We start from the raw sequence: 10834 nt of genomic DNA, 5'->3' as shown, positions 1-10834 counted from the left end.
AAGTTAGTATTTAACCACATGAATATTATGGAAGTGTTTGGCATGACTACACATGTACAACCCCTTATCAAATTGTTGCCTTCTCAATAAGGTTGGGTGGCGAGGGAGGAAGGGAGAGAATTTGGAACTCAAAGTTTTAAAAAATGAATGTTAAAAATTGTTTTTCATGCAACTGGGAAATAAGATATACAAGCAAAGGGGTATAGAAATCTATCTTGCCTTACAGGAAAATAGAAGGGGAAAAGGGATAAAAGAAGGGGGAGGGTGATAGAAAGGAGGTTAGATTATGGGAACGGGTATTTGGAATGCATGCCATCTTGGGGTGAGGGAAGGGAGAGATGGGGAGAATATTTGGAACTCAAAATCTTGTGAAAGTGAATTCTGAAAACTAAAAATAAATAAACTAATTAAAAAATAAAAATAATTTTAAAAACTGAAAAGAAAGAACTTTAGAATTATTTATGAAACATGGAAGATATTGACACAGGACCACTCATCATGGCATTCCCACATCAAAGAAAGTACTGTGTTCTATGAGCAAAGCAGAATTGCAGTAGCTCAAAAGAAACATGAGATACACAAATTTAGAGACATCTCCACTCCAAATGTTCACATGGACTACTATTTGTGCCCGACCTGTGGTAGAGCATTCTGAGCACATATTTTTCTGATCTATCATAGTCAGGCACACTGTATCTTGACCCCAACATAGTGAGATCATTTTGGTGTTCCTCAAGAACATAGAGCAATAAACAACCAAACTACTACCTTGGGTGTAGTGATAAAATTATTCCTGCAAGGGAAGGTAACCTCAGGTTGTTAGAGTCAAACATACTCTATGCCCTCTTCAGAGACTTCTAAGTCACAGACATCTGGTGCTATTTGAGTTGTGCCCCTGCAGGGCGAAAGAATTCAGGATTGTTATGGAGCTCTGCAGTGCCCTCCTCTGGTCGGTACCATCTTGCCTTTTGTTTTACACTGTCCATAATACATGATGACAGGTTAGATCCAGGTTGCTCCACTACAGTAAGTCTCCTGATCCTTTTTTTCCTGTCATGTCTATATTTGGAGACTGCTCTTTCTTTTCTAACATTTTTTTCCCTGTATGGTGACAGTCTCATCCCTCCTTCTGGATCTCTACCTGGCATCAGTTTCTCCCTGAGGTAACATAGGTCTATAGGAAATGGACATTTCCTACATGGAACAAAGTCTATGCCTAACCATAGCATCTTTCTATCTCTATCTCTCTCTGTCTCTGTGTGTGTGTGTGTGTGTGTGTGTGTGTGAGTCTACCCTCCATCCTTTGTAATTGCATGTTGCCGCAATTTTAAAATCAAAGCCAAGGAGCTTAGTAGGAGAAAAAATGACCCAACAACATGATCTGGAGTAATATAGAAAAAGACAGATTACTTGGCTATTAATGATCTTAATTACTCGTCAGGGATTGTCTCTTATTTGGAAAATGTCTCTGTCCAAAATATATATGAATTTTAGAGTAACCCAATATGGTGGAGAGAAGTAATTGTAATGCAAATATGAGTTTCATATATGCTAATGTTTGTACTAAAGTAGAATTGTTTGATAGCCAGACTATGCAACAGAAGTACCAGCTGAGACCCAGATGTGTGAATTATATTGGGCAAAGATGAAAAGAAAAAGAATGGTTTTAGACAAATGAGAAGATTAGAAAGGCAAGGATATCAACGAGTAATAGGATCCAATTTTGAGTAATCATGGATGAGAAAATGATATGGGTTCATCAATTTTTCATAGAGTCATAGATTTAGAACTTGAAAAGACCCTAGAGACCATTGAACCTAACTTCTAAATTCTATAGATAAGGAAATTTAGGTCCAATAACATTAAATGATATGCCTGCGCTAGAAAGTAACTGAGATAGGATTTGAACCCAGGTCTTCTTGATTGCAAGTCTAGTGTCCAAACCAGTACATCAGGCTGGTATGTCACATTCAGATTCTCATATTCAAGGCTGCAATGGGTGGCTATAAAAAAAAAGGCATGAGGGAGAGCACAATCAGATGAGCTGACTAGGATTATAAACCTAGAAAATGGAAAACCCAATTTGTAGATATTTTTTCTGAGTAAGAAATCAAGGAAATAATGTCACTGGTTGAAAGTTCAGGGGGCTGGTTGGCAGCCTGAGAACCAAGGTGGAGTTTTCACCAAAAAAGTCATCCCTAAGCCACTGAGACTTTCAGAATGACTGACACTTTTGATGCTTTTCCAAATTTTGAAGAGATGTTTGCCAATTGATTCACAGAAGATGATAGAGTATCAAGAATACCTGAAATGCTCTACAAATTCCCCTCAGATTATTGAAAAGTGGAATAATAGATCTAGTGGTAATGAAAGAAACAGAGGGAAGTGGTTATGAGGTAACAGACAACTTTTGAAGAAGGGATGGCAGGTGGAGTTGGCCAAGCAACAACAGATGTAATCAGAGGCATGGAAGATGTTGGGGTAATAACTATCAGCAGCACAGACAAGAACTACCATCATCAGTATGAACAATATGGTCATAATCAATGACCTCCTTATGGCTACTATTAATGTTGGTAAAACTAACTGCATTTTCTTCTAATGTCAAAAGCTTGCCTGGTCACTTTTTTTGTATATGATTTTGTATAGATAATATTAGGTAACTTGAGGCTGTCATATACAAATAAACTAGAAAGAAGTGATGGTAACTGGGAATGATAAATCCTACAGAGAAGTTATGGGCTACATTATTAAACTTCTACCTCAAATTCATCTTTATTTCATATTTTGTTACTGCATTGAATTTCATGTGTTTTCCATGTAAGGCTACCAGTAGTCATAAGTTTGTAACACAGGCAGAATTAAGACTAGGAAAAAAAAAGTTTGCTTTCTCTCAAATTTAAAGGGATATTTGTAAACATGGATGTGATTATTTCTGGCATTTTGCAGACTTTTGAAGTAATTCATCAAGAGACAATTATATTTGGCTTGCAAAATGTATTTAACAGCAGCTGAAACACATTAAAATTGATTTACCTTTCATTTGACTTTTATGATTTTGAAATAACCATACTATGTGAATGCCTATTTTAAAGGTCTGTGTTCTATACAAGTAACAAAAGGAAGACAAGAATAAAGATGCAAAATAAGAAAAGAATTTATATTTTTAGATTGAGTGGGTGTAGATCTCATTTTTTGCATTATATTGTAGTATGACTTTGCTGGTGGGTGGCAGGCAGGAGAGAGCTATTCTTCCCATTCACTTAAAAATGGGATTGAAATTCAAGTGCAATGCATACATTTAAAACTCTTACTTTCAGTCCTTTCTTTCCAATCAGTATATAAAACATAACTCAATATTTTGGTTCTATTATTTTTAGAGACATGATAGCTTAAATTTATTTTACATTATTTTATTCTTCACCAAACATGAAACCTGCTGTATCTTGTATAAACAGAATAATTGTGTGATTTTAAGAAAAAAATCTTTTATTTTTGTAACTCCATTATGATGGCTCTTATAAGTACAGTTTTATTCAAAGGAAATGGTAACTGTTTAACTTCACTCATAAGTTTTGGGTTATTAGCTCAATGATTTGCACTTCGTTATAGCCTGCCTGATAAGAGGAAGTTTGGCATAGTAGAAAAAGCACTCCATTTTTGAACCCAGAGCACTTAAGTTCAAACACTGGCTCTTGTGGACTGAACCTGGGCAGTTCTTTTAAACTCTCTTGACCTCAGAAATCCTTATCTGTAAAATGAGGGAGTTGGATTAGATGATTTCTCTGAGATCCCTTCCAGCTCTCAATCCTATGATCTAAAACGAGTAGCATTTTGAGTTTTTATGAGATTGTCTTGAATATTTTGTGGGAAAGGAGTCATTTTGTTGAAGCAGAAATGTTATTAAAGAGTATGATCAATCTTAGCATGAGTCAGAGCATTGCAGTGACAATTAAACCTTTCTTTTAGCTGATTGATGTCTACTTTGTTGGCATTTCCACCTTATCAGTCTTTTCATAGTGTTTTCTCTCTCATGGTGAAGGAATCTGCCTTCTCCAAGTATCCTTCTCCCTCCTGCTCCCAGAAACCTGTGTATCTTATTCCCTTAAAAAACTCTTCTCTGTTAGCTGCTGTGCTGAAAGAGGAAATAATTTTAGTCTGCAAATGACCGGTAAAGAACAATGAGTTACTTTCAAGATGTATTTACATTTCCAGGAGGGAAAAAATCTTGGGAATTAAAATCTTTGGAATTTTAGGAACCAAGTCTGGTCAGAGATTGGGGGAGGTAAGAGGTAAGAACTTACCTGTGCTCCACAAACCATATCATGTAAGTGAATGCATATTCTACTTGCATATATGTAAAGCCATCTCTGGACATGACATTCAATAAAAGTAAATTTTGTTAGTAAAAGAAAAGAAAAGAAAGTTCAGGGAGTTTACTGGTTGAGCCCAGTGCTTAGCATCCAGCAAGTGATTAATAAATGCATGAACCTGAGGACCTTAGAGAATCCAGACAGGAAGGATTTTGTTTTCTCAATAATTAGAGTACCCAAGGCAGAAATACGTGTATTTTAGACTAGGAATAAAAGCTATGGAAGATCTAGAAGTGGAAATAGAATGAATATAAGATATTAGAAGAAAAAGTGTTGGGCAGAATCCAATGGAGAGAATAACCTCTAATTTAGAGTGTGATGGTGTGATAAAGGGAGAATGATGACCTGTACCCCCTGAGGTCTAGCATGAAAAGAATAAACAACCCTAGGATTCTGTTCTGATTTAGCCAGATATTCCCCCACCTTATCATTTGGCATGTGTTGTGTTGCCCCAAATATTCTTCCTTTATATCTTGGATTAGAGACAAATCAATTTCCCACAGACAGAGAAAATGGGTATTTAGTACTGATTATTTAGATAAATAAATATTAATAATTTCTATCAATAACAATGATAACTAGCATTTATATAGTGCTTTAAAATTTGCAAAATGTTTTACATATGTTATCTCATTTGATTCACATAATAACCCTAGGAGGTAGGTGCTGTAAAATTCCCCATTTTACAGTTAAAAAAATTGAGCCAAAGAGAGGTTAAGGGACATTCCTAAAATCACACAGCCAGTGTCTAAAGTAGGATTTGAACTCAGATTTGATTTCAAACTACCATTTTGTGAATGGTGGCAACTAATTGACTGTTGTAATTCTTAAATATAGCAGACTTCAAAGGACCCATGAGTTTTTCTCCATTGTCATTTCATGTTGAAGATACGTATCACATTGTGACCCCACCTATTTTCCAGCACAACAGATCCAACTCAATGAGATCTAAAATCATTTAAAAAGTTTAGCCTAACAACACATCTAGGGAAAAAAAAGTGTATAATAATGTCTACTGTCTACCTTGAGATGGATGTCCACAGCATATGTACTAGGAAAAACAACAACAAAACAACAATAATAACAACCACCCAGATGGAGAGGGAGCTGGACTCAGAATTGCACGAGAAACAAATTAGTTCTTTTAGCATTTTCCTGGTTCTTTTAATAATTTGTGAATAACAGAGTAGCATTTGGGCTGTCCATCTGTTACTTTCACTTTCACAGAATAACTAGGCCATCTTCTTTTCTAATAACACAATCATGCGTATGACAACTTTTGCAACTCAGTCATCACTGCTAATATATTGCAACCTGAGCATTCCCAATATGTGTCTTTTTATTGACTTATGTATTATCTGAAAATTTCATTATTCTGAGTTGGTTCTAATTCATTATTTCCCCAGAGAATATAGGGGTAAATATGGGCTTTAGCAACAACAATAGCAATGATAATCATAAGAAAAAAACAATTTAGCATAAATAAACTTTTTAAAATTGTATGATGTTTATGTTTATTTATTATGTTACTTTAGAGGCTTGAAGAGAAAGTCAATCAGAGGCTAGAGAGAGCTCCCACGGAAAGATGATATGGAAAATTTTTGGTTATCCCTATTATTGCAAGAAGTCCAACACAATGAAAATGCAAATTGGTCCCAAAGAGAAATAAAAAGGTTATGTACAACTAATATAATGAACAATGGAGCAATTAGGTCGAAGCTGGTGTCTGAAACTGTTACTGTTGTACAAAACTATAAAGCAGTTGACCTGGCTGGGATTCATAATTACTGTCCAAAATGCTTCACAGTGGTGACGGATTACTGACAATGGATTTTACTAGCTTTCCCTCAGATACAAATTCTGACCCTACCTTTCTCATCAGGAAGCATCCAATACTTATTACCAAAATAAATGAATGCCAGCAACCCCTTCCAAAATAAGTCTATTATGTACCTGTGTAGTTCATGGAAAGCATTCACAGTTTGTACCATTTAGAAAAAAAATCTATTAAATATTTATAAGAAAACAAGATTGGCTGAAGAGCATAAAGGGTGTTTCAAAGATGTAATGAGTAACTTATTATCAGTTTAGTCATTGAAGAACAACTGCCTGGAAGCTCTGTAAGATATGTACTGCTTTTGGTGATCATTCCAAAGTTTTTTACTCACATCTTTTTGGTGCACAACAAATATATAAAATGGAGGATGAACGTTAGAGTACTTGATGTTCCTATGTAAAATGTTTCTACAAAATTTATCACCAACACAGTAATTTGAAGACCAATTGATATAAAATGTATCATTTTTTTTTCTAGGGGACACTTTAAACCTACTATGGTTCTGCTTAGCTTTAAATACACTATCATTTTATCTAAGCAAAGCCAATTATGGCTTCCAAGTCAAAGATATAGCCTAACCCAGCATCTTATTAAACACTACATGACAACAAACGATAAGGTTTCATCAAAAAATACAATAAATAATGCCTTTGTCTCTTGGAAACTTTCTGTCATTATGTCAGAATGTCATTTGGGATTGAAAAGTATAGCATTCTTGATAGATTTCAAGGAAAAATAGAGACTGGAGGCTTCAAGCTTGAATTCAGAGGTCAAATTGAACCATGAGATGAAAGAAATACTTACAAATATCCTGGTACCATGCATGGTGGCACACACGTGTAATCATTGCTACCAAGGACCACTTGTGGCTGATGGTTTGCTTGAGCTTGGAGGTTCTGAACTGCAATACAGCTAAGTTGATCAGGTATTTACTAAGTCTGACACAAATATGGGGAGCCTGTATAGGGAGTGAGAGGCCATTAGGTTGCCTAAGGAAGGGAGAAATGATGTGGGTCAGAAATGGAGGAGGTCAAAGTGTCCATTGCCAGTAAAAGGATCAGTCCTGTGAGTGACTATTATATTTCAACCTAGGTGAGAGGACACCTAATATAAACAAATAAATGAAATATCTTGGTGTCCTACAGGAAATACACATCAAGTATAAAGTTATCAAGGAGAAAACTATGGCTGAACATGTTGATGCTTTATTGGCATTCTAAAATTAAAGCTCAGTGGGAAGAACATATTTAAAGAAATTAACACCTATTTAAAACCAGTTTTAATGTATACTTTGGGAATTAGACAATGGACCATAATAGAGTTAGAAAAAAAGCAACAAAAAAGAAACTCATGCAATATTACTGAAATACAGGCTCTATCACCCTAAAGCAGTTTTTAGAAAGATTGACATTTTCTTACCAAAAAGGAGCAAGAAGATTTATTCTTGGAGTACATGCCAAACCAGTTAAAATCCTAGAGTAATACTTTTGGAACAAGTAGAAATCACTGAGAAATAGTAAAGGCATATGATAGGTACATTCCCCTGGATTTGTTTAATGGAATAAAAATACTCTTCACTTCTTCCTTTTTCAGCATTCTTCCCACTTTGGAGATAACTCATCTCTGAGACCTATTCTCCTGATTGGTAAGTCTCTAGCCTGGGCCACCATTTCATGATGATTCTCAACTATGCTGATTCACTTCTGTTCAATTCAGTCTCCATACTTATAGCTTCCTTTCTAACGACCTTTCATTGTCTGCCTTACCCCTGCTTTCTAACTCATCTTTATGGATTTTATTCCCCTATGGGCATGTAGATTTTTTGAGAGTAAAGCCCATTGCTTTTTGGTATTTGTAAACCTAGCACTTAGCACAGTGCCTGCCACATTTTAATCACTTAATAAATTCTCTATCTCTGTATCTCTGTTTTTCTGTGTCTTCTTCTTTCTACCTTCCTTTCTTATACTTTGTCTCTCTGTTTCTCTCTACCTCACTCCTCCACATACAAATACACATATAGAAAACATCTGCATGAAGTTATGCAACAATATGTTGACAGAAAAACACTGGAGAAATCATTGAGCAAATGCAAGAGTGTATGATGGCAATTTGTGATAGGTTATTGCTATCATAAATTGCAAAAGGAGTATCATTAAGGTATTTGGACTTAGTGAAATGGTAGAAACTGTAACACAGAAATACTTAGCCAGACATGGCCTAGTATCTAGAATTATGTATCAGAAACTCACTATTGTTTATGGACCAACAGATGACAAAAATCCACATACGAACACAGATCTCCAAGTATTTTGAGGCCTCAACCATTAAACAGTACTAAACCCGTGCAATTATCCCAGACAGAACTATTACCCATAATCATATAGACATAACATTGATCCATTAAAACTTTGGGACAATCTTTTAAAATAGAGTATAAAATATTCAAAATCCCTAAGTTTTAAAGAATAAAAAGCTTTCAAAATATAGAGACCAACCAGAAGAAATCAAAATCATTTGGGAACAGAATTCTTGCCATTCTGTTAGCTGATGGAGCTGTCCCAAGAATGCTTTCAGTGAGCCTATAGCAGATGAGTTTATATTCTAATACTTTTATTCAGTTATAAAAAGATGTTATTTTACCCACTTGTGCAATAGTCTGCAGAGTGTTAAATATAAAAATATAATAGGGTAGAAGTTTGTACCAAGATCTTGTTTATCTGAACTCAATTGAATAAGATGAGAATAATGATTTTTATATTATTATTGTTGTTATTATTAGTATCACTAACCTGGTAAAAACTTAAAGAAATTCTTCTGGAACAAACACCATTTTATTAAGAGGAATAATGAAGGCTAACAATAGGCACATACCATGTTGTTTGTCAAATATAACTGGAACTTACCTCCAGGTGAGTCCTACAAAATGGCTAAGTTATTAGGTAGAATATCAAACTTCACCTTGGGTGATATCCACTTGAACTCAACCAACGATGTACTGATGAAGAATTATGGAACAAATATCTGACTCATTTGGACTTGTCTCTGGGAAATGGGAAGGTGGCACTTCAGAATCAGGTAATTGACATCAAAAACTATAGAAGGGTTAGCCTTATGGAACCCAGACTTCACATTCACTGCAGATAATTAAAATAAATGGTAGAAACTGTATAACATCACCATATGCTACAAAAAGTTAATACCTACTGAATACCTAGCAAGACATGACCTGGTGGCCAGAATTCTTCCCTCCTTGAAACAGTTCAGATAAGAGTGAGGTCCAAGTGTTATTTGTTTCCCCATCATCTTCCCCCCCATGGTATAAACACCTTACATGTCCCATTTATGTGAAAAAAATTTCCCCATTCTGTCTCTCTCCTCCCTCCTTTTTTCTTTCTTACTCTTCCATTCTTCTTTTTATATTATCCTAACATAATAAAATCACACTCATGCCCTCTGTCTAATTAGACTTCCTTTAACAGCCCTAATGATGATTAAAAAAAAAAACCTGAGGGGTTACATGGATCATGCTCCCATACAAAGATGTAAAAAAGATGGTCATGTTTACTCCCTTATGATTTCTCACTCATGTATATCTTTTTATGTTTCAAAAGAAACATAAAGGGTCTTGTGTTTGAATGAATTTTGATTTTTGAAAATGATTCTGGTCTTTTTTTTTTTCATCAGGAATGCTTGGAAGTCCTCTATTCATTAAATATCCTATAGGATTATACTCACTTTTGCTGGTTAGGTTATTGCTGGTTGTAATCCTTGCTCCTTTGCCTTCTTGAACATTATATTCCAAACCTTATACTCCTGTATAGCAATAGTTGCTAAATCTTGTGCAATCCTGACTACAGTTCCAAAGTATTTGAATTCTTTCTTTCTGGCTGCTTACAAAATTTCCTCCTTGACCTGAAGGTTCTAGGTTTAATCTATAATATTCCTAGGAGCTTTCATCTGGGGACTTCTTTCAGGAGGTGACCAGGAGATTTTTTTTCAATTTCTACTTTGCCCTCTGGTTCTATGATATTTAGGCAGTTTTCCCTTTCAATTTCTCAAAATATGATTTCTAGACTTTTTTTTTTGTTCATGGCTTCCAGAATCCAATGAGTCTTAAATTATCTCTTCAATCTATATTTCAGGTCAGTTGTTTTTCCTAAGAGATATTTTACATTTTATTCCATTTTTTTCAGTTTTTTATTCTACTGGTTTTTGATGTCTCAAGGAGTTATTAGTCAATTTGGCCAATTCTGATTTTTAAGGAGTTATTTTCTTCAGTTATTTTTAAAATTCATCTTACCAAACTGTTCATTTTCTTTTCATATGTCTCTTGCATAACTCTCATTCCCATCCCTAATTTATTTTCTTCCACTCTTGTTTGATTTTTAAAATCATATATTTTTGTTCTTTTTTTAAAAAAAAATCTTGTTAACTTTCCCAGGAATTCTTGTTAAGCTTTTGTCTAATCTCCATTATCTGGGTTGCTCATATTTCTGGCGTACTTGTTGACTTTGGACTTTACATTAGTATTGGGCTCTGGTCACTTCCAGGGTCAGGGATGTCTGGTACAAGCTTCTGTCTTTTATGTCTTTCTCCTTTTTTTTTTTTTTAGGCAATTGGGGTT

General features: G+C 34.9%; 1 pseudogene; it reads left to right on the top strand.

Moving 5' to 3' along the window:
* Window positions 1-2220: 2220 nt before the first annotated feature.
* On the top strand, window positions 2221-2571 carry LOC114052032 (annotated as a pseudogene).
* The last annotated feature ends 8263 nt before the right edge of the window (window positions 2572-10834 follow it).

This window comes from Vombatus ursinus, unplaced genomic scaffold (assembly GCF_900497805.2).
Source record: "Vombatus ursinus unplaced genomic scaffold, bare-nosed wombat genome assembly UNPS02014807.1, whole genome shotgun sequence".
NCBI lineage: Eukaryota > Metazoa > Chordata > Mammalia > Diprotodontia > Vombatidae > Vombatus > Vombatus ursinus.
This window is presented reverse-complemented; position numbering and strand designations above follow the sequence as displayed.